We start from the raw sequence: 25000 nt of genomic DNA on the forward strand, positions 1-25000 counted from the left end.
TTCAAGCCTTCAAAGACCTTGTTCGAGAAAGCTGACATCGTGTTATTGGAGAAAAGAATGTAGGAACAGGAAAACGATTTAGCAGCCGGTGTCTCTCGGAGGGTGCAATTACCTTTTGAATCCGTTACAGCAGGCGTGGCATCTGTAAAGCTGAAGTTTAGGAGCAACAAATGTCATAACATTAGCAAAAACTTGGTCTTTACTTAGTCTCGGATACTTTAAAGGCCTACTGAAACCCACTACTACCGACCACGCAGTCTGATAGTTTATATATCAATGATGAAATCTTAACATTGCAACACATGCCAATACGGCCGGGTTAACTTATAAAGTGACATTTAAAACTTCCCGGGAAATATCCGGCTGAAACGTTGCGGTATGATGACGTATGCGCGTGACGAAGTCAGAGTAACGGAAGTTATGGTACCCGTAGAATCCTATACAAAAAGCTCTGTTTTCATTTCATAATTCCACAGTATTCTGGACATCTTTTGCAATCTGTTTAATGAACAATGAAGGCTGCAAAGAAGACAGTTGTAGGTGGGATCGGTGTATTAGCAGCGGACTACAGCAACACAACTAGGAGGACTTTGTTGGAGCGCTAGCTGCGCTAGCCGCGCTAGCCGCCGACCTCACCTTGACTTCCTACGTCTCCGGGCCGCCAAACGCATCGGGTGAAGTCCTTCGTCCTTCTGCCGATCGCTGGAACGCAGGTGAGCACGGGTGTTTATGAGTAGATGAGGGCTGGCTGGCGTAGGTGGAGAGCTAATGTTTTTAGCATAGCTCTGTGAGGTCCCGTTGCTAAGTTGCTAAGTTAGCTTCAATGGTGTCGTTAGCACAGCATTGTTAACCTTCGCCAGCCTGGAAAGCATTAACCGTGTATTTACTTGTCCACGGTTTAATAGTATTGTTGATTTTCTATCTATCCTTCCAGTCAGGGGTTTATTTTTTTGTTTCTATATGCAGTTAAAGCACGATGCTATCACGTTAGCTCGTAGCTAAAGTGTTTCGCCGATGTATTGTCGTGGAGATAAAAGGCACTGAATGTCCATTTCGCGTTCTCGACTCTCATTTTCAAGAGGATATAGTATCTGAGGTGGTTTAAAATACAAATCCGTGATCCACAATAAAAAAAGGAGAGTGTGGAATCCAATGAGCCAGCTTGTACCTAAGTTACGGTCAGAGCGAGAAAAGATACGTCCATCACTGTCTCTCAAGTCCTTCACTGTAACGTTCCTCATCTACGAATCTTTCATCCTCGCTCAAATTAATGGGGTAATCATCACTTTCTCGGTCCGAATCTCTCTCGCTCCATTGTAAACAATGGGGAATTGTGAGGAATACTAGCTCCTGTGACGTCACGCTACTTCCGGTACAGGCAAGGCTTTTTTTATCAGCGAGCAAAAGTTGCGAACTTTATCGTCGATTTTCTCTACTAAATCCTTTCAGCAAAAATATGTCAATATTGCGAAATGATCAAGTATGACACATAGAATGGATCTGCTATTCTCTTTTAAATAAATAAAAAAATCATTTCAGTAGGCCTTTAAGTTTTTGTCTTGAATTAAGCTATGGTTCTCAAAGTCTTGATCCTGACTTAGTCTCAGTTCCTCAAAATCTTGGTCTTGTCTCCTCAATGTTTTGGTCTCACCTTGGTTTTGACCTACTTCGTGTTAGTCTTGTCTGGGTCTGAAACCCTTAAAGTCCTGATTTAGTCATAGATATTTAAAGTATTAGGTGTTGATTTGATCTATGGTCCTCCTCTATACACCTCCAGGCAACTGCAACCCTAAACTAACACCCTCCCCCTTCCACATCCCACCTCCCCGGATTGTAAATAATCAAATGTAGATACTTGTTCTTATGCTTTCTGATCTCTCTCTCTATGTCCACTACTTGCTGTACATATCCTACCAAGTCAGACCTACACTGTTTCAATGTCCATTTCTCTGATGATGCAATTGTTGATGACCGAAGTGCTGATATCAACCAAACCTAACCCCCCCTCCACATCCCACACCCCGGATTGTAAATAATGCAAATAATGTAAATAATTCAATGTATATACTCTGTTGATTAACTTGTGTGATGACTGCATTATGATGATAGTATATATTTGTACCATGGATTGATTTAAGTGGACCCCGACTTAAACAAGTTGAAAAACTTTTTCGGGTGTTACCATTTAGTGGTCAATTGTACGGAATATGTACTGTACCGTGCAATCTACTAATTAAAGCATACTTGCCAACCCTCCCGTTTTTAGCGGGAGAATCCCGATATTCTGCGCCTCTCCCGACAACCTCCCGGCAGAGATTTTCTCCCGACAAACTCCCGGTATTCAGCCGGAGCTGGAGGCCACGCCCCCTCCAGCTCATAGCGGACCTGAGACTGAGTGGGGACAGCCTGTTCTCACGTCTGCTTTCCCACAAAATAAACAGCTTGCCTGCCTAAAGACGTCATAACATTTAGGGCTTTTATAGAGTGCACAACTGCGCACACAACAAGGAGACGAAGCAGAAGAACGAGGAAATTACAGACATGGCGGCCGAAATGATATACTCATCATGAACGGAGAAGTTAAACAGGACAATACTGCCATCTAATGGTAAGCCACTGGAACACTGAAATTCAAGTATTTTTTTTTTTTTTCTATGTAAATAAAATTAAAAAAATATATATATATAGCTAGAATTCACTGAAAGTCAAGTATTTCATACATATATATATATGAAATACTCGAGTTGGTGAATTCTAGCTGTAAATAACCACGCCCCCCCCCCCCCCCCAAGCCCCCCATCCCCCCCTCCCGATATTGGAGGTCTCAAGGTTGGCAAGTATGAATTAAAGTCTCAATCAATCAATCAAGTTTTAACATGCCTTGGACATTACTGGGTTTCAACCCCTTAAATTCATGGAATTGAATTGGAATTTTGCACAGAAAGTGAGTCAATTTTGGTCCTTGACTTCTGAAGTACTGTCACGATTGTGGCATCTGTAAAGCTGAAGTTTTACGATAAAGTCTTACTATGTGCACAGCGAATATACGTCATAAATGCATCTACATGATTTCATTGTTTATTAGTTTTAGTCAAGGACAAAGAATCGTGTCGTTTTTGTCCACGTTGACATCTAGTACTGTTACACACAATGACTTGGCATCTGTAAAGCTGAAGTTTAAGAGGAAGTCTTAATGTATGAATATAGAAAATGTTGTGGGTTATAGTTATTGTTGTGAGTTATTTTCCGTCCTCAGTCAGCACTTGGCTGACATCAGGTGACTGTCACACAAAGTCCAAAATCAAGTGGCTTTAACGGGGGCCATAAAGTTGGCGTCTAGCCCACATAGAGCGCTTTACAGACCTCTATCCACGGTTAAGCTGTTTTATGATTCACAGCTCAGTGCGGCTTCAGTTCCAACCACGCCAGCCGTAGCGTAAGGGCGCGATGTGCGTAGCTGCACAAGCACAAGGATGTCATGCAGAGTCCAGTTCGCTGCTTAATGTAGAACAAATGTCAATGAAATGATGCCGTAGTGCTGCAAAAATCACATTCAGGATATCTCCCACCATCTGGCCGTAGTCAATATTGCCCCCAGGGGCGATACAACGGCTCACAGATAACATGATTCCGTAGGAAAAACTTAACTTAACATTTTCGACAATACTTGAGATATGAAAATTGACCACAAACATGACTGTGTTTGCCTTACAATGCTAACCGTAGCACCATGTCAATTAGCATACTACTTTTAGGTGACACACACAGAAACAGACCTGCGCATGCTAAAATCCATATCATCCACTACATCTGCCGGAGGAAAGTGAACACCCGGTCCGGCTGGATCAATACAGCTTTTAGCTTTGGATTTCACTTCTTCACAAGCTCGTCAAAGTGAAACCACTCTAGTGTGTAGTCCACAATCCATGTGATACCTGTCCACCAAGTGCAGACATAATAGTAAGGCCGTGTTAAAAAGTCCCATTTTAAAATAAGATAGTATCAAATTAAAGTGTTGGTCTAGGATTAAGTATTCCGTCAGTCTACCCCAGGGCAGCTGTGGCTACGAAAGTAGCTTACCACCACCAGGTGTGAATGAATGATGGGTTTTTAACATGTAAAGCGACTTTGGGTACTTAGAAAAGCGCTATATAAATCCCAGGTATTATTATTATTATTATTGGTCTTGTTTCAGTTCCTCCTTACTTTGATCTCAACCTGTTTTTGTCTTAGTGTTGACTGGATCTCAACTCCCCAAAGTCTTGGTCTTGAATTGATCTGTAAAAACCTGCATTGGTGTTGGTGTTGATTTGTTTTCAAAATGTCAAAGGCTTGGACTTGACTTAGTCACAGTTCTTCAGATATGGGTCGCACCTTGGTCTCAACCTGCCTTGGTCTTTAGTCTTGTCTAGATTTCAAACCCTCAAAGCCTTGGTCTTGATTTGATCCATCCTTCTCAAAGTCTTGATTTTTAAGATTTCAAGATGATTTCAACCTGCTTGGGGACGTGCCGATCAATCAGCCACCGATCTGTATCGGACGATTTTTATAAAAAAAAAAAAAAAAGTATGTGGTCGGCCATTGCACATTAATGTCCTTGAATACTGATCGCAAAAGTTGATTCTCAGTTAATACATGTGATTGGTATCGGCCGATCACACTCATGAATGATCGGTATCGGAATTGGCAGTATAAAATCTTGATATATAAAACAAAAAAACATCCCTAGTCTTTAGTCTTGACTTGGTCTCAACCCCTCAATATCTTGGTCTTAAATTGATCTGCTCATCTCAAAATATTGGTCCTGGCTCCTCAAAACCTTGGTCTTTACTTAGTCTCGGATACTTTAAGTTTTTGATTTGAATTGAGCTATGGTTCTCAAAGTCTTGGCCCTGAATTAGTCGCAGTTCCTCAAAATCTTGGTATTGTCTCCTCACTGTTTTGGTCTCACCTTGGTTTTAACCTACTTCGTGTTAATCTTCTCTGGGTCTGAAACCCCTGAAGTCCTGACTTAGTCATAGATATTTAAAGTTTTAGGTCTTGATTTGATCTATGCTCCTCCAAGTTTTGGCCTTAACATGCCTCAGACATTACTGGGTTTCAACCACTCAAATTCTTGGTCTCGACTTGGTCTATGCTTCTTAAGATCTTGTTCTTGACCTAGTCTTATACTCAAAATATTGGTCTTGATCTCCCTTTTGGTTTCAACCCATCCGGTCTTAGTTTTGTATGGGTCTCAAAATCTGACAATGCTGATCTTGATTTAGTCTCGGCTATTCAAAATCTTGGTCTTGACTTGATCTAAGCTCCTTCCATGGCTTGGTTTTGCCTTGGTTTCAACTTGCTTTGGTCTTACTGTTGCCTGGGTCTAACCCCCTCAAATTATTGGTCTGTTTCTCAGTCTTAATCTTGGATTAGGTGGTCTTGAATAAGAGGCCCAGTGAAATATACTTTTGTTATCTACTAGTAAGCATGAATAAGAAATATTCAAGTAAGTGTAGAAGGTCCAGTTCTCTTCAAGCCTCATTACAAATAAAATAATTGGGCGATTATACAAATATTATTACAGCATGGGAAACTTGCTGACTTCATGTTGCAAGCGCACACACACACACACACACACACACACACACACACACACACACACACACACACACACACACACACACACACACACACACACACACACACACACACACACACATAATTCTCCTCAGGTAGCGTGCAGATGTCCAGTCATAATTATGCCCTAGTGAAGGCATTCAAAGACAACATGCCAGTCGGACCACCCGGCATTGGGCTGTGAGCGGACCGTGTTTTAAGTGAAATATAGAACTGTCTCGCCAGTGTCGCCCAGTCGTGACTCAGCATGTTTTTATTTTTTGCTGTACAATACACTCATTATTAAGTGCTTCTCACTGCAGGACTTGCAAATACCATTTTTGTGTGTGTTTTTGCTTAGATTCAGGAGAGGTCATCAGGAGTGACACCTGTCTGCATGCTGACAAGTAGAAGAATCCACAAACGGAGGAGGGGGTTGCTGCAATGACAATGAGGTTGCAATCACATTAGGTGAGTGGGAATCTACGCACCACTTTAATAGTAACACCAATTGAAGGCAGAACCGCACATACAGAAATCATGAAAAACTGTCAGGGCACCAATCATTGAAATATGAGTTTCACCACTCAGTTTTATTGTTAAATGCTGTATGCTAGTTGACATCATTTTGACAGAAAAAAATATACTTATATTTTTATCAAAATTGTATGTACAACAGTGAGTCCTCAGTTTGTATAAATACATAATTTTTTTTCTCATCTGACACTGTGATAAAAAAATATATATATATATATATATATATATATATATATATATATATATATATATGTATGTATGTATGTATGTATGTATGTATGTATGTATGTATGTATGTATGTATATGTATATATATATATATGTATATATATGTATGTGTGTATATATATGTGTGTGTGTATATATATACATACATACATACATACATACATATACACATATGTGTCAAAAGTTTGACACACCTTCTTATTCAATGTGTTTTCTTTATTTTCATGACTATTTACATTGTAGATTGTCACTGAAGGCATCAAAACTATGAATGAACACATGTGGAGTTATGTACTTAACAAAAAAAAGGTCAAATAACTGAAAACATGTTTTATATTGTAGTTTCTTCAAATTAGCCGCCCTATGCTCTGATTACTACTTTGCACACTCTTGGCATTCTCTCGATGAGCTTCAAGAGGTAGTCACCTGAAACGGTTTTCACTTCACAGGTGTGCTTGAAGCTCATCGAGAGAATGCCAAGCGTGTGCAAAGCAGTAATCGGAGCAAAGGGCGGCTATTTTGAAGAAAATAAGAGAATATAAAACATGTTTTCAGTTATTTCACCTTTTTTTGTTAAGTACATAACTCCACATGTGTTCATTCCTGGTGTGTGTGTGTGTATGTATGTATGTGTATGTATGTATATGTATGTATGTATATATATATATATATATATATATATATATATATATATATATATATATATATATATATATATATATATATATATATATATATATATATATATCTCAGCTGCTATGTATGTATATATATGTGTGTGTGTTTACTAAAAACAATCCTAATGGTATATGCTGACTGAGATTTGAACCCTAGTCCCTATTAAGATACTCAGACACTCAATATTTCTCCTCCATTAAGTAGCATTTTTCCTGTAAAACTGTGTATGCTTTCGTTATTTATTGGACCCCTAATGTACAGTGCATGTTATGGTAATACATGATATACTTGTAGTTTTTCAAATGTGTAAACAAAAAGTCACAAGTAGAATAGCCTGGCCTGATGTTGCTAGGCAAAGTTCATAAGGCAGAGGTCACCAACCTTTTTGAAACCAAGAGCTACTTCTTGGGTACTGATTAATGCGAAGGGCTACCAGTTTGATACACACTTAAATAAATTGGCAGAAATAGCCAATTTGCTCAATTTACCTTTAACTCTGTTATTATTAATAATTAATGCGATTTACACTTAATTGAACGGTTTAAAAGAGGAGAAAACACGAAAAAAATGACAATTAAATTTTGAAACATAGTTTATCTTCACTTTCGACTCTTTAAAATTCAAAATTCAACCGAAAAAAAGAAAAGAAAAACTAGCTAATTCGAATCTTTTTGAAAAAATAAAAAAAATAATTTATGGAACATCATTAGTAATTTTTCCTGATTAAAATTAATTTTAGAATTTTGATGACATGTTTTAAATAGGTTAAAATCCAATATACACTTTGTTAGAATATATAACAAATTGGACCCAGCTATATTTCTAACAAAGACAAATCATTATTTCTTTTAGATTTTCCAGAACAAAAATTTTAAAAGAAATTCAAAAGACTTTGAAATAAGATTTAAATTTGATTCTAGAGATTTTCTAGATTTGCCAGAATAATTTTTTTGAATTTTAATCATAATAAGTTTGAAGAAATATTTCACAAATATTCTTAGTCGAAAAAACAGAAGCTAAAATGAAGAATTAAATTAAAATTTATTTATTATTCTTTACAATAAAAATTGTTTTTTACTTGAACATTGATTTAAATTGTCAGTAAAGAAGAGGAAGGAATTTAAAAGGTAAAAAGGTATATGTGTTTAAAAATCCTAAAATAATTTTTAAGGTTGTATTTTTTCTCTAAAATTGTCTTTCTGAAAGTTATAAGAAGCAAAGTAAAAAAATTAATGAATTTATTTAAACAAGTAAAGACAGAATCTTTAATATATTTTCTTGGATTTTCAAATTCTATTTGAGTTTTGTCTCTCTTAGAATTAAAAATGTCGGGCAAAGCGAGACCAGCTTGCTAGTAAATAAATAAAATTTAAAAAATAGAGGCAGCTCACTGGTAAGTGCTACTATTTGAGCTATTTTTAGAACAGGCCAGCGGGCTACTCATCTGGTCCTTACGGGCTACCTGGTGCCCGTGGGCACCGCGTTGGTGACCCCTGTCATAAGGCATAATAACTGCGGTGGTATAATGGATGTCCCATGTTGAAATATCCTTGAGCAAGATAGTGAACCCCCTGTTGCTCCTGATGCTGTGTCATCAGTAGGTGAATGTGGTCATTGGGTGGAGTACCTTGAAGGTAGAAAAGCGCCATACAAGTAGAATCCATTTACCTACTTTAAATGCTGTAATCCATGAACCACCGAGTCTTCTATAGTTGCCCGGTGAGAGGTCTACAAAAGCAAATAATCTGGGTCTCGAAACTACATTAACAGTCGTTGCTGTAGGCAACATTCAGATATTTGTATTGACTCCGCAACATGGGTGGTCAGCATCCAGCATCTTTAGCTATCTGTACAATTTGAGTCCAGTTTTAGAACCTTGCTGACTTACAAACAGATTCCATTCTTGTATGTGTGTAAAAACAAAAAAACAACCTCCTTTGCCAAAAAGCTATGCAAGTTTCATCTTTTAGTTCCGCTCCTGTCAAAACCTGAGTAGGGCCTCTCCTGGTCTGGCTGCGTCAGCAGCTCTTAGAGCTTTAGGTAGCCCAGAGCTTGGATCAGATGACAATATGAAAAAAGAGCCAGGCGAGCTAGCAGGCTGGCGAACCTGCTGCTACGACCCCCATTGTTATTGCAGGTGTGCGAGCAGACCCGGCTGGTAACGGGTGGCCAACATCAATCCATACGTGGAGCTGTGGAGCTGTGGAGATGTGGGCGTGCATGAACTGTAGCCTCTCCTTGGATACACACATTAGGATTTTTAGGAAGGCTTTCTACTCCATTAGTGTGCATCGTTGCAAATATTTCATGTAGTTCACCTGTGCTGGCAGGTAACCAGAAAAATAACTATGCTGGTTGTACTTTTTTACCTCCACTAAGTACTTGGATGGAATTGTATTTTCAGGTGTTTACCAGGATGATTCAAACACCACACAACCAATTTCAATCAGGCTTCATGCAACTAATTCAAATGTTACTAGAGATGTCCGATAATGGCTTTTTTGCCGATATTGTCCAACTCTTGATTATTGATTCCGATATCAACCGATACCGATATATACAGTCGTGGAATTAACACATTATTATGCCTAATTTTGTTGTGATGCCCCGCTGGATGCATTAAACAATGTAACAAGGTTTCCCAAAATAAATCAACTCAAGTTATGGAAAAAAATGCCAACATGGCACTGCCATATTTATTATTGAAGTCACAAAGTGCATTATTTTTTTAAACATGCCTCAAAACAGCAGCTTGGAATTTGGGACATGCTCTTCCTGAGAGAGCATGAGGAGGTTGAGGTGGGCGGGGTTGGGGGGGGGGGCGGGTGTATATTGTAGCGTCCCGGAAGAGTTAGTGCTGCAAGGGGTTCTGGGTATTTGTTCTGATGTGTTTATGTTGTGTCACGGTGTGGATGTTCTCCTGAAATGTGTTTGTCATTCTTGTTTGGTGTGGGTTCACAGTGTGGCGCATATTTGTAACAGTGTTAAAGTTGTTTATACATCCACCCTCAGTGTGACCTGTATGGCTGTTGACCAAGTATGCCTTGCAGTCACTTGTGTGTGTGAAAAGCCGTAAATATCATGTGCCTTTAAGGTTTATTGGCGCTCTGTACTTCTCCCTATGTCCGTGTACACAGCGGCGATTTAAAAAGGCCTACATTTTACTTTTAGAAACCGATACAGATAATTTCCGATATTACATTTTAAAGTATTTATCACCCAATAATATCGGCAGTCCGATTATTATCGGACATCTCTAGTAAAAACTCAATTACTTTGTGGTTGTCAACCATTTTGCATCGCCGCCATCTACAGGACTGAAGTGGAACATTTTCAACCACAACCTAATACAGTGGTCATTCGGTTTTTGTTGTTAGTAAAGGTTTGACGAAGACCAAATTGTACGAAAACCAAAGGCATTTTTTCCCGTACAAAATATTGCACATCTAATTAATCTGTTAGACTTTCAAAAATTTGACACAAATCATATGTGATGAATAATAGTTAGTTTCACATACAGTAAACAATGCAAAATCCTTATACACAATATGACTTTATACTATAATATAACATTTGATTAAAATGCCGACAGTTAGCATTCGTGAGCGTGTTAAGATCGTGTTAAAATCGCGCCAAAATTATACTTATATGAAATAAACGCATGTTTTTATTGTAAGTTTATTAGCTGGGGAATTCTAAGAACTATATTTGGACTTAATATTGTGGTTTATTTTGTCAGGAAAACATCAGAACGACCGCAATTGCATGCTTCCGGACACATTCGCACACGTGCTTGGTACCCAACATGGCGCCTGCTGTTAAAACAACCTTTCCATTATTTTTATAATGGTTTCTTTTATCATACAGAGGATAAATTATTGTTACATTTACACACTAAAGGTTACTAGACTATGACAGTATTTCCACTATAATAATAATAATAATAATAATAATACTACATTTTACTTATAAGGCGCCTTTCTGGGCACTCAAGGACACCATACAAAATCAATTGGATAAAAACAACAACAAAGATCGATAAGATTTACAATGAATAAGCAGTCAGGAATAGGTGTATTTCCACTGGGGAAAAAAAGAGTTCCAGAACAAATGAAAACTTGAATTAGTGGCTAAAAGTACTACAAAGAGTAGATCACCACTGGTTCCTGCTAATGGGAGACACACAAACCGTTGGGTGTTCCCTGTGTTTTGTTTTTTTAACTTTTGTGTCGCACATCAAGCCAATCTAGTAACGTTGGCTGACTTGACAGATTTTAGCACCTGGTTGACTGAGGGCATAGAAAACCTCTCCCTGCTTGCACAGAAGAACATCTCTAAATTGTGGGAATATGGTCACGGAGGTTTGATTTTCCCCGGGTAACATTATGACTGTAGGCAGTATTTTTCAGCCAAAGATCAAGCAAGTGGAGGAAAGAAAAAAAAAAAAAAAAAAGAGTGAAGGGGAGACGGTCCTGTGGGGCCATGCTTGGAGTTAAGTCCTTTAAATTGAACCTTCTTCTCCATCATGGGGGTGGGTTAGGTTCAAAAGTACAAGCTGGGATGTAAGGGAGAGTCGGTGAAGACAAAGCCCCATGGGTTCCTACTTGGGGATCCAACTTTGTGTGTGTGTATGTGTGTGTGTTTGTATTTTAAACTATCTCGCTGTTGTGCTTATACATCTGGGGGCACCAACCTTTTTGAAACCAAGAGCTACTTCTTGGGTACTGATTAATGCGAAGGGCTACCAGTTTGATACACACTTTAATAAATTGCCAGAAATAGCCAATTTGCTCAATTTACCTTTAACTCTATGTTATTATTAATAATTAATGATATTTACACTTAATTGAACGGTTTAAAAGAGGAGAAAACACGAAAAAATTACAATTAAATTTTGAAACATAGTTTATCTTCAATTTCGACCTTTTTAAAATTCAAAATTCAACCGAAAAAAAGAAGAGAAAAACTAGCTAATTCGAATCTTTTTGAAAAAATTAAAAAAATAATTCATGGAACATCATTAGTAATTTTTCCTGATTAAGATTAATTTTAGAATTTTGATGATATGTTTTAAATAGGTTAAAATCCAATCTACACTTTGTTAGAATATATAACAAATTGGACCAAGCTATATTTCTAACAAAGACAAATCATTATTTCTTCTAGATTTTCCAGAAGAAAAATTTTAAAAGAAATTCAAAAGACTTTGAAATAAGATTTAAATTTGATTCTACAGATTTTCTAGATTTGCCAGAATATATTTTTTTAATTTTAATCATAATAAGTTTGAAGAAATATTTCACAGATATTCTTCGTCGAAAAAACAGAAGCTAAAATGAAGAATTAAATTAAAATGTATTTATTATTCTTTAAAATAAAAATAAAAAATTTACTTGAGCATTGATTTAAATTGTCAGGAAAGAAGAGGAAGGAATTTAAAAGGTAAAAAGGTATATGTGTTTTTTCTCTAAAATTGTCTTTCTGAAAGTTATAAGAAGCAAAGTAAAAAAATTAATGAATTTATTTAAACAAGTGAAGACCAAGTCTTTAAAATATTTTCTTGGATTTTAAAATTCTATTTGAGTTTTGTCTCTCTTAGAATTAAAAATGTCGAGCAAAGCGAGACCAGCTTGCTAGTAAATAAATACAATTTAAAAAAAATAGAGACAGCTCACTGGTAAGTGCTGCTATTTGAGCTATTTTTAGAACAGGCCAGCGGGCTACTCATCTGGTCCTTACGGGCTACCTGGTGCCCGCGGGCACCGCGTTGGTGACCCCTGTTATACATCATATCAGCAGCCAGGAGGAGCATTTGTAATCTGTTTTGAAAAAGTGATATCTATTTTTTTTTCGCTAAATGATATATTGCAGTAATCGGTTTTGACTTGGGAATCTTGTTGAGTGTGAATGTTGTCTGTCTATCTGTGTTGGCCCTGCGATGAGGTGGCGACTTGTCCAGGGTATACCCTGCCTTCCGTCCGAATGCAGCTGAGATAGGCTCCCGCGACCCCAAAAGGGACAAGCGGTAGGAAATTGATGGATGGATGGATGGATTTTGTTGACTCATGAATCGATTCTGAATCAAATCGTCACCCCAACAACCCTATTGTATATTATTGTCGCTATAGCCATATTGTACTGAGCATCCAGGACAAAGATGTACAGTATTGTATTTTTCGGGTATAAGTCGCACCGGCCGAAAATGCATAATAAAGAAGGAAAAAAACATATGTAAATCGCACTGGAGTATAAGTCGCATTTTTTGGGGAAATTGATTTGATAAAACCCAACACCAAGAATAGACATTTGAAAGGCAATTTAAAATAAATAAAGAATAGTGAACAACAGGCTGAATAAGTGTACGTTATATGAGGCATAAATAACCAACTGAGAACGTGCCTGGTATGTTAACGTAACATATTATGGTAAGAGTCATTCAAATAACTATAACATATAGAACATGCTATACGTTTACCAAACAATCTGTCACTCCTAATCGCTAAATCCCATGAAATCTTATACGTCTAGTCTCTTACGTGAATGAGCTAAATAATATTATTTGATATTTTACGCTAATGTGTTAATAATTTCACACACAATTCGCTCCTGAGTATAAGTCGCACCCTCGGCCAAACTATGAAAAAAACTGCAACTTATAGTCCGAAAAATACGGTATATACCTTTTTTTTTTGTTATGTGGCATTCAGTACATTTTCCCGTTCTTTTGCCATCATCACACTTTACCCCTAATCCATTACTGGAAACCCTCTGTGGAGTCTTCCAACAAAAAAAGCACATACTAAAGAAAATACAAAACACACTTCTAAAGCCAAAGTCTCACAATGTTTGTTTGGTATTTTTATTTGGTTGGCTCTTGCAATTGCACGATTTTGTATCGACTCCTTTTGGATTGTGCAAGTGTACCTGATGAAGTGTCTCTGCACACTGCAAAAAGTCAGTGTTCAAAAACAAGAAAAAAAATAAAAAAAAAATTAGGGGTGTTTTATTTGAACTAAGCAAAATTATTTGCCAATAAAACAAGAAAATGTGGCTTGTCAAGACTTTCCAAAACAAGTAAAATTTGTTAACTTCAATGAACCCAAAAATACTTTAAAATAAGTATATTCTCACTAACAACAAGTGCACTTTTCTTGGTAGAAAAAAAAAAGACCTTTTTGCTCAATATGTTGAAAAATATTCTTAAATGAAGTAAATGCTAGTGCCATTATCTTGACATAATGATATGCGCTCGGCATTACATTTCTTCAAAGCATCAAATTTACACTAAAACAAATGTATTGTTCTTAATGGAAAGGCAACAAGGCAACCGCTTGTTACTCTCGGGGTCTCCTAGCCGCTCAGGCAAATCATATTGTCTAAAAATGCATTTTTCCATGGATAACATGACATCATCGCGCCAAGTGCGTGCTCTTTCAGTCAATTAGTGCGCATATATACAGCCCGGCCCCCGGCCAAATTTTTTTTAATTGTAATTTTGAAGAATGTATCTGAATGTGCATGAACTATTTATGTTCAAAATTGTTAGAAATGTCACATTTTAAATGTTTAAATATTAACTGTCAGTTTACTGTACTGAGTACGTATTTTCTATTGTTTCATTGAAAATAAAACAGCAAAGTCCATTTGGCTGTCATCCGTTTTAATTATGAGACACAATTGTGTCAAAGTCATGATTTTTTTTTCTTCATACTTGAAATAAAAAAATATTACTTTAAAAAAGTAGTTTTATACTTGTGAGTGTTGATGACACAGCTTTGCAACACTTGATATTCTAGTTTCAAGCATGTTTTACTCAATATAGGTCATAACATCTCAGCAACAAGCTGTAATATCTTACTGAGATCATTTAGGAACAAAACACTTAAAACAAGTAAAACACTCTAACATAAAATCTGCTTAGTGAGAAGAATGATCTTATCAGACAGAAAATAAGCAAATATCACCCTTATTTGAGATATTTCATCTTACTTAGATTTCAGTTTTTGCAGTGCAGGGTGTTTATACAGTAAAAGCTTTACAAATGGATTTCCTGGTTCTCCGTGAGAGGACGTCACACTGCGTCCAATTGTTTTGTCGCCCTCTTTCTATCAATGTCGGACTGAGCAGCTGTTGTGATCTGAGTGTGTGTGTGTGTGCGAGTGTGTGTGTGTGTGTGTGTGTGTGTGCGCGCGCATGTGGGTCTATGTGTTGATAGTGGATCTGGCATGGCAAATCTGTCACCCTGCTCCTCATCTCTGATCTTGACATCTAGTTATTTAGTCAGGTTTGGGACAAAACATTTAACTTTTTATTTAGTCAGGTTTGTGACGGGTGTGCTGCTGGTGCACGTCTGATGTTGCTCACCTGGAGTTTTTGCGTATGCTCACACACATGAACAATTAGAGGGAACATTGGTTGTATTTACATCATGTTGTGTGTTTGTAACAGTATTTCCGCTGAGTTGTGATAATGCAGTGTGTCAAAGTGCTTCATAGGCGGTGCAATAGCACACCTGTATGTTATGTTCCATATCAAGACTCTTCGTTTATCTGCAAATGAATACACGCTCCTTTGGCAGTTGTCCTCCACTCTGCGGTGCGCTCTATTTTTAACGGATGTAATTGAGTACCATGTCAAAAGATTGGTCCAGTGCTAAGTTGCATAATGGGGTGTGTGTGGTTTTGTTTACGTATTAAAAAGCTACATGTTTGCACAATCCACAGCTAAATGACAGGTAAAGTATAGGCTGCAGGTGTGTGTTCATGCACACACTATAATATTTTGAAGTGTGGAATGTTAGAAAACGTTTGATCAAGTGAAATTACTCAGAACAATGGCAGGTATGGAAAACACTAACCTCACAAAAGATGTATGCTTTTGAAGTGGAGTGGTCATTTCTTAATTAATGAAGTTAAGCTTATGACGCAGTACATTTAAATATGCGGACACGTTTGTTACTGGATACCTTCTAAGCCGCTTCTGCCTTGGAGACGTATGTGTAAGTATATTGTATATTGTTCATGGTAATTGGGATTTGTTATATATTGTATATACTATGTACAAATATAATATCAGTATATTATATAATGTATACTGTATATTAGGGCTGCAACTAACGATTAATTTGATAATCGATTAATCTGTCGATTATTACTTCGATTAATAATCGGATAAAAGAGACAAACTACATTTCTATCCTATCCAGTATTTTATTGAAAAAAACCCAGCATACTGGCACCATACTTATTTTGATTATTGTTTCTCAGCTGTTTGTAAATGTTGCAGTGTATAAATAAATGTTTAGTAAAAAATAATTTATTTTTATTTTTATTATTATTTAAAAAAAAAAAGACACTGCGCATAGCATAGATCCAACGAATCGATGACTAAATTAATCGGCAACTATTTTAATAATCGATTTTAATCGATTTAAAGGCCTACTGAAACCCACTACTACCGACCACGCAGTCTGATAGTTTATACATCAATGATGAAATCTTAACATTATAACACATGCCAATACGGCCGGGTTAACTTATAAAGTGACATTTTAAATTTGCCGCTAAACTTCCGGTTCGAAACGCCTCTGAGGATGACGTATGCGCGTGACGTAGACCGGCGAACACGGGTATGCCTTCCACATTGAAGCCAATACGAAAAAGCTCTGTTTTCATTTCATAATTCCACAGTATTCTGGACATCTGTGTTCGTGAATCTGTTGCAATCATGTTCATTGCATTATGGAGAAGGAAACTGAGCAAGCAAAGAAGAAAGTTGTCGGTGCGAAATGGACGTATTTTTCGAACGTAGTCAGCAACAACAGTACACAGCCGGCGCTTCTTTGTTTACATTCCCGAAAGATGCAGTCAAGATGGAAGAACTCGGATAACAGAGACTCTAACCAGGAGGACTTTTGACTTCGATACACAGACGCCTGTAGAGAACTGGGACAACACAGACTCTTACCAGGATTACTTTGATTTGGATGACAAAGACGCAGACGTGCTACTGTGAGTATGCAGCTTTGGCTTCTAAACATTTGATCGCTTGACCGTATGTGCGCAACTTTTTTTTGCGTATGTACGTAACTTTTTTAAAATATATAAGCTTTATGAACCTTGGGTTAGGTGAACGGTCTTTTGGGCTGAGTGATTGTGTGTGTTGATCAGGTGTTTGAATTGTATTGGCGTGTTCTATGGAGCTAGGAGCTAGCATAGGAGCTAGGAGCTAGCATAACACGTACCGTACCGTACGTGCGCGTCACGTACGTAACTTTTTAAAAATATATAAGCTTTATGAACCTTGGGTTAGGTGAACGGTCTTTTGGGCTGAGTGATTGTGTGTGTTGATCAGGTGTTTGAATTGTATTGGCGTGTTCTATGGAGCTAGCAGCTAGCAGAGGAGCTAGGAGCTAGCATAACAAACACGCAGGTGTTTTTATGCAGGATTAATTTGTGGCATATTAAATATAAGCCTGGTTGTGTTGTGGCTAATAGAGTATATATATGTCTTGTGTTTATTTACTGTTGTAGTCATTCCCAGCTGAATATCAGGTCACCCCCGGCTCTCACAGCATCTTCCCTATCTGAATAGCTTCAACTCCCCACTAGTCCTTCACTTGCACTTTACTCATCCACAAATCTTTCATCCTCGCTCAAATTAATGGGGAAATTGTCGCTTTCTCGGTCCGAATCTCTCTCACTTCATGCGGCCATCATTGTAAACAATAGGGAACTTTGCGTATATGTTCAACTGACTACGTCACGCTACTTCCGGTAGGGGCAAGCCTTTTTTTTATCAGATACCAAAAGTTGCAATCTTTATCGTCGTTGTTCTATACTAAATCCTTTCAGCAAAAATATGGCAATATCGCGAAATGATCAAGTATGACACATAGAATAGATCTGCTATCCCCGTTTAAATAAAAAAAATTCATTTCAGTAGGCCTTTAATCGATTAGTTGTTGCAGCCCTACTGTATATATATGTAAATATTACATATGTGTTTTTTTGATTGATTGATTGAGACTTTTATTAGTAGGTTGCACAGTGAAGTACATATTCCGTACAATTGACCACTAAATGGTAACACCCGAATAAGTTTTTCAACTTGTTTAAGTCGGGGTCCACTTAAATTGATTCATGATACAGATATATACTATCATATATACTATCATCATAATACAGTCATCACACAAGATAATCACATTGAATTATTTACATTATTTACAATCAGGAGTGTGGAGGGGGGGTGGGGTGGGGGGGGGGATATGGACATCAAGTAGTGGACATAGAGAGAGAGAGAGAGAGAGAGAGAGAGAGAGAGAGAGAGAGAGAGAGAGAGAGAGAGAGATCAGAAGGCATAAGAAAAAGAATCTGCATTTGATTGTTTACATTTGATTATTAGCAATCCGGGGAGGGTGTTAGTTTAGGGTTGTAGCTGCCTGGAGGTGAACTTTTATAGCGGTTTTGAAGGAGGATAGAGATGCCCTTTCTTTTATACCTGTTGGGAGCGCATTCCACATTGATGTGGCATAGAAAGAGAATGAGTTAAGACCTTTGTTAGTTCGGAATCTGGGTTTAACGTGGTTAGTGGTTATGTTATATTTTATATTGCTACAATGGTACATTTTTAGTCTACTTTATACCTGCATTGTCCTTTCCACCCTTACCCTTTCCATCCTTTGTAACTGAGCTACTGTGTGGAACAATTTCCCTTGTGGATCAATAAAGTTTGTCTAAGTCTAAGTAATATGCAACTATAATTATTTGATACTTGTTAGTAGACATGGGCAATTCATCGATGTTATCAATAAATGTTAGGTTTTTTTTCTCTCTTTTTACTCCGACATACTTTTCACCCCCCGAAGCTTTTGCCCTCCCCCTTTTTTCCTTAGGGAGATTCACACACCTCGCACAATATGGCTAATGCTAATGCAAACGAGAGCGAGACATTTGTTCCAAAGAAAAGAAAAACGTGTTGTCAGTGGTTTTGTTTTGCGGCAAAAGGCATTGAAACAAATGACCGCACGCTGCAAAGTTTGTTTTAAAAATCCTGTGATTATCCCCTCATTAAAAGTATTGGGAATGCTACATTTTTGTTAGCCGCTAGCTAGCTAATGTTTTGAAGCACCCCTTGTAGGGCAGCTCTTCAGTGTCTATAGCAGTGTTTTTCAACCACTAGTGTGCCGTGAGATACAGTCTGGTGTGCCGTGGGAGATGATCTAATTTCACCTATTTGGGTTAAAAATATTTTTTGCAAACCAGTAATTATAGTCGACAAATTATGTGTTTTTGTTGAGTGTCGGTGCTGTCTAGAGCTCGGCAGAGTAACCGTGTAATACTCTTCCATATCAGTAGGTGGCAGCCGGTAGCTAATTGCGTTGTAGATGTCGGGAACAGCGGGAGGTAAAAAGGTGTCTAATGCTTAAACCAAAAATAAACAAAAGGTGAGTGTCCCTAAGAAAAGGCATTGAAGCTTAGGGAAGGCTATGCAGAACGAAACTAAAACTGAACTGGCTACAAAGTAAACAAAAACAGAATGCTGGACAACAGCAAAGACTTACTGTGGAGCAAAGACGGCGTCCACAATGTATTATCTAATTTCACCTATTTGGGTTAAAAATATTTTTTGCAAACCAGTAATTATAGTCGGCAAATTGTGTTTTTGTTGAGTGTCGGTGCTGTCTAGAGCTCGGCAGAGTAACCGTGTAATACTCTTCCATATCAGTAGGTGGCAGCCGGTAGCTAATTGCGTTGTAGATGTCGGGAACAGCGGGAGGTAAAAAGGTGTCTAATGCTTAAACCAAAAATAAACAAAAGGCGAGTGTCCCTAAGAAAAGGCATTGAAGCTTAGGGAAGGCTATGCAGAACAAAACTAAAACTGAACTGGCTACAAAGTAAACAAAAACAGAATGTTGGACAACAGCAAAGACTTACTGTGGAGCAAAGACGGCGTCCACAATGTATTATCTAATTTCACCTATTTGGGTTAAAAATATTTTTTGCAAACCAGTAATTATAGTCGGCAAATGATGTGTTTTTGTTGAGTGTCGGTGCTGTCTAGAGCTCGGCAGAGTAACCGTGTAATACTCTTCCTTATCAGTAGGTGGCAGCCGGTAGCTAATTGCGTTGTAGATGTCGGGAACAGCGGGAGGTAAAAAGGTGTCTAATGCTTAAACCAAAAATAAACAAAAGGCGAGTGCCCCTAAGAAAAGGCATTGAAGCTTAGGGAAGGCTATGCAGAACAAAACTAAAACTGAACTGGCTACAAAGTAAACAAAAACAGAATGCTGGACGACAGCAAAGACTTACTGTGGAGCAAAGACGGCATCCACAATGTATTATCTAATTTCACCTATTTGGGTTAAAAAAATTTTTTGCAAACCAGTAATTATAGTCGGCAAATTATGTGTTTTTGTTGAGTGTCGGTGCTGTCTAGAGCTTGGCAGAGTAACCGTGTAATACTCTTCCATATCAGTAGGTGGCATCCGGTAGCTAATTGCGTTGTAGATGTCGGGAACAGCGGGAGGTAAAAAGGTGTCTAATGCTTAAACCAAAAATAAACAAAAGGCGAGTGCCCCTAAGAAAAGGCATTGAAGCTTAGGGAAGGCTATGCAGAACAAAACTAAAACTGAACTGGCTACAAAGTAAACAAAAACAGAATGCTGGACGACAGCAAAGACTTACTGTGGAGCAAAGACAGCGTCCACAATGTATTATCTAATTTCACCCAATTGGGTTAAAAATATTTTTTGCAAACCAGTAATTATAGTCGGCAAATTTATGTGTTTCTGTTGAGTGTTGGTGCTGTCTAGAGCTCGGCAGAGTAACCGTGTAATACTCTTCCATATCAGTATGTGGCAGCCGGTAGCTAATTGCGTTGTAGATGTCGGGAACAGCGGGATGTAAAAAGGTGTCTAATGCTTAAACCAAAAAATAAACAAAAGGTGAGTGCCCCTAAGAAAAGGCATTGAAGCTTAGGGAAGGCTATGCAGAACAAAACTAAAACTGAACTGGCTACAAAGTAAACACAAACATAATGATTAAATTACACCTTTTTGGTGGTAAGCAGGTGTTCATTCCAGTGGTCTCGTATCACTGAAGGTCTCCTCCTCTGTGCTCGAAAGTCCTCTATCAGTGCAAACCTGAGCTTGGTCTCATTGTGTCAAAACCATCTCGAGCTACACAACACATGGATCTTTGTTCCCAGGTGTTCCCTAAACATAAAAAGGGGGGGGCGGTCAGTTTTTAGCGCGACATCCTTTCCTTTGGTTTGCAAACGGCACGTACTTCCGCGCTAATCCTCCACAGCTGTTCAGTAAATGCAATTGAAACCTTGCGATTGTGTTGTCGCCGTTTGCACCACTTTCTCAGCGACGGCCCGGTAGCCCGGGTTCTCCTTGGCGGTGACATCATTGGTTTCAGGTTCCCCGTTTGCGGCTTTGGCTCCCAGGAGGTGTAGGAGGGGTCACAGACCCGGAGAGCAGTTTTTTTGTGTAGTCTCTTTGCCGTCCTCCTTGTTATTGACTGGCTTTCTTCGCAGTTTGCTGACAGCTGTGCGGACCCTCAGACGGTCTGTGTTTGCGTACAAAGTTGATGATCTGTGGAATTATGCGAGTGGTTTTTATTTTATTTTGGTATAGTAAGTGTGCTTAACGCAAGCATCATTTTCTTGGGAGACTAATGTCATACAGAAACAACTTTTGTCAACAGTGTGTAGGGTTGTCCCGATACCAATGTTTTGGTACCGGTACCAACATGTATTTTGATACTTTTCTAAATAAAGAAGACCACAAAAAGTGGCATTATTGGCTTTATTTTAACAAAAAATCTTACGGTACATTAAACATATGTTTATTATTGCGATCGAAGAACAATTTTGTCCTTAAATAAAATTATGAACATACAAGAAAATATGCTTTTTAGTAGTAAGTAAGCAAACATCAATCAATCAATCAATCAATGTTTATTTATATAGCCCTAAATCACAAGTGTCTCAAAGGGCTGTACAAGCCACAACGACATCCTCGGTACAGAGCCCACATACGGGCAAGGAAAAACTCACCCCAGTGGGACGTCGGTGAATGACTATGAGAAACCTTGGAGAGGACCGCATATGTGGGTAACCCCCCCCCTCTAGGGGAGACCGAAAGCAATGGATGTCGAGTGGGTCTGACATAACATTGTGAAAGTCCAGTCCACAGTGGATCCAACACATCAGCGGGAGTCCAGTCCACAACGGGGCCAACAGGAAACCATCCCGAGCGGAGACGGGTCAGCAGCGCAGAGATGTCCCCAACCGATGCACAGGCTAGTGGTCCACCCGGGGTCCCGACTCTGGACAGCCAGCACTTCATCCATGGCCACCGGACCTATGCAACTCCCCCTCGCAAGGGACAGGGGAGAAGAGGAGGGAAGAAAAGAAACGGCAGATCAACTGGTCTAAAAAAGGGGGGTCTATTTAAAGGCTAGATTATACAAATGAGTTTTAAGATGGGACTTAAATGCTTCTACTGAGGTAGCATCTCTAACTGTTACCGGGAGGGCATTCCAGAGTATTGGAGCCCGAATTGAAAACGCTCTATAGCCCGCAGACTTTTTTTTGGCTCTGGGAATCACTAATAAGCCGGAGTTCTTTGAACGCAGATTTCTTGCCGGGACGTATGGTACAATACAATCGGCGAGATAGGCTGGAGCTAAACCGTGTAGTATTTTATACGTAAGTAGTAAAACCTTAAAGTCGCATCTTAAGTGCACAGGAAGCCAGTGCAGGTGAGCCAGTATAGGCGTAATATGATCAAACTTTCTTGTTTTTGTCAAAAGCCTTGCAGCCGCATTTTGTACCAACTGTAATCTTTTAATGCTAGACATAGGGAGACCCGAAAATAATACGTTACAGTAATCGAGACGAGACGTAACGAACGCATGAATAATGATCTCAGCGTCTCTAGTGGACAAGATGGAACAAATTTTAGCGATATTACGGAGATGAAAGAAGGCCGTTTTAGTAACACTCTTAATGTGTGACTCAAACAAAGGCTCCTAATTAGTCTGCTGATGTATGCAGTAACATTTTGTGTCATTTATCATTCTATTATTTTGTCAAAATTATGAGGGACAAGCTGTAACATTGATTATTAATCCACTTGTTGATTTACTGTTAATATCTGCTTATTTTCTGTTTTAACATGTTCTATCTACACTTCTGTTAAAATGTAATAATCACTTATTCTTCTCTTTGATACTTTACTATTAGTTTTGGATGATGCCACAAATTTAAGTATTGATCTGATCGTAATGTAATCAAGCAAGCGTTGTTAGCATTAGCGAATATGCTAACATGTTTACAGGCGTCTAATATTCTTATAATGCCATTCTTTTTTTGTATTGTTTTAATTTTGTAAACTCACCAAAATGTCACCGTGGAGTTATTGAGTCTGTTTAGCTGATTTGAGAGCTAGCTTCCTCAGCTAGTGGGTCCACGACGATGACTTCTATTTTGTTTGTTCAGCTGTTTTACTGCCGTGTTACAGGCACCCTTTGGAAACAATTAAGGTTTGGAAATACACGTTTGCAAAATATTTATGTGTCAATAACTCATTTTGCAACGTGTATATCTGCTGCTTATAGCCCGGTGCGGATAATATATGGAGGGTGTTTATTTCTTCAAATGTTGTGGGTGTAGCTATATATTATAGAGTGTGCTATGTTGTCCGGAAAATACGGCACTTATTAACTGGAACAAGACCTGACCTTTCTAATATCTAAATATTTGGTTCAGTGTTATGCATACAGTGTTTTCCATAAACTGCCAAGATACCTGTGGCGGTGGGGGCGTGGCTATGGGCGTGGTCACCATGACACCATCGAGTAATTTGCATAATTTACTACAATGATATGATTTTCTCTAAAAAGGCTCAAAAAATGTATACTTACTAATTAATAATAACAGTTTTGTTTTAAACATCCATCCATCCATTTTACAATATAATTACAACACTTTATGTACATATTTATATACAGATTTGAACAATACGTTATTTACTGAAATATATTTATTAATTGTGGTTCTTACAAAAAATATATCTTATAAAATATGAAAGCTAAAATGTCTCTTAAAGCTCTGCCCCTTTAATTAGTGCATACTTAAATAATTTAACTTTAGCCTACTACTACAACCATATTATTTACCAGCAACATAAAGTGAAACAGAGGCAGAGGTGTCCTGCCACAGTCAGTAACAAATAAACAGAAAACAGTAGTGGTCAAATACAAATAAGGCAACAAGAGAAGTATCCTACACTTCTCTTTTGTAAAGTAAATTGAACAGCCGATATGGGCATCTACATCAACTATATGACTTGCCTGAGAAGCTGGACAGGACCAAAAAATAAAAAAATATTTGTGGCGGACGTAATTCTTTCGTGGCGGGCCGCCACAAATAAATGAATGTGTGGGAAACACTGGCATATAAATATGACAACCAAAAGTTGGATACACACTGTAAAAAAGGATCTTTGTTGGTTATGACAAGAACAGTCCTGCATATCTTGTTTTCTATCCGGACACAGGAAGAACTGCTACAAAGAGTGACACTCACACACATGAAAGTATGTAGGATCATCTTGAACAAAGGAAGTAGGGTTGTTAACAATAAACCGAGAGCAGCTCCATGTCAAAACAAAGTCAAATTTGACAATTAACCCGTTGATCCACAGAAGTATTGAGAAGTAGTTTAATCTACGTAATGATGTGTAATCGACCCGATTTAAGCGTCATTGTAAATTGTCAAAACATCTCTCTAATCCGAAAGAACAACATTGGGTGGCAGCTAAACGTGTTGAGGTACTTAAAGGCTACTTTAGAGCAGGGATTATGTTACAAGAAAAATGGTGATCTGAAACTTGTGGCCAATAGTGACACCGACTGGGCAGCAGACCAGAGTGACAGAAGAA

The 25000-nt window shown here is 38.2% G+C and overlaps 1 protein-coding gene across 1 annotated transcript in view; it reads left to right on the forward strand.

Moving 5' to 3' along the window:
• bmpr1bb (bone morphogenetic protein receptor, type IBb) overlaps window positions 1-25000 on the forward strand; it is a 171496-nt gene that overhangs the window by 4874 nt on the left and 141622 nt on the right. Inside the window, exon 2 of the mRNA XM_062032027.1 lies at window positions 5963-6072. The gene's annotated coding sequence lies outside the window, so the exon portion shown is untranslated. The remainder of the gene's footprint in view (window positions 1-5962; window positions 6073-25000) is intronic.

Source organism: Entelurus aequoreus, linkage group LG21 (genome assembly GCF_033978785.1).
Source record: "Entelurus aequoreus isolate RoL-2023_Sb linkage group LG21, RoL_Eaeq_v1.1, whole genome shotgun sequence".
In the NCBI taxonomy this organism is placed as follows: Eukaryota; Metazoa; Chordata; class Actinopteri; order Syngnathiformes; family Syngnathidae; genus Entelurus; species Entelurus aequoreus.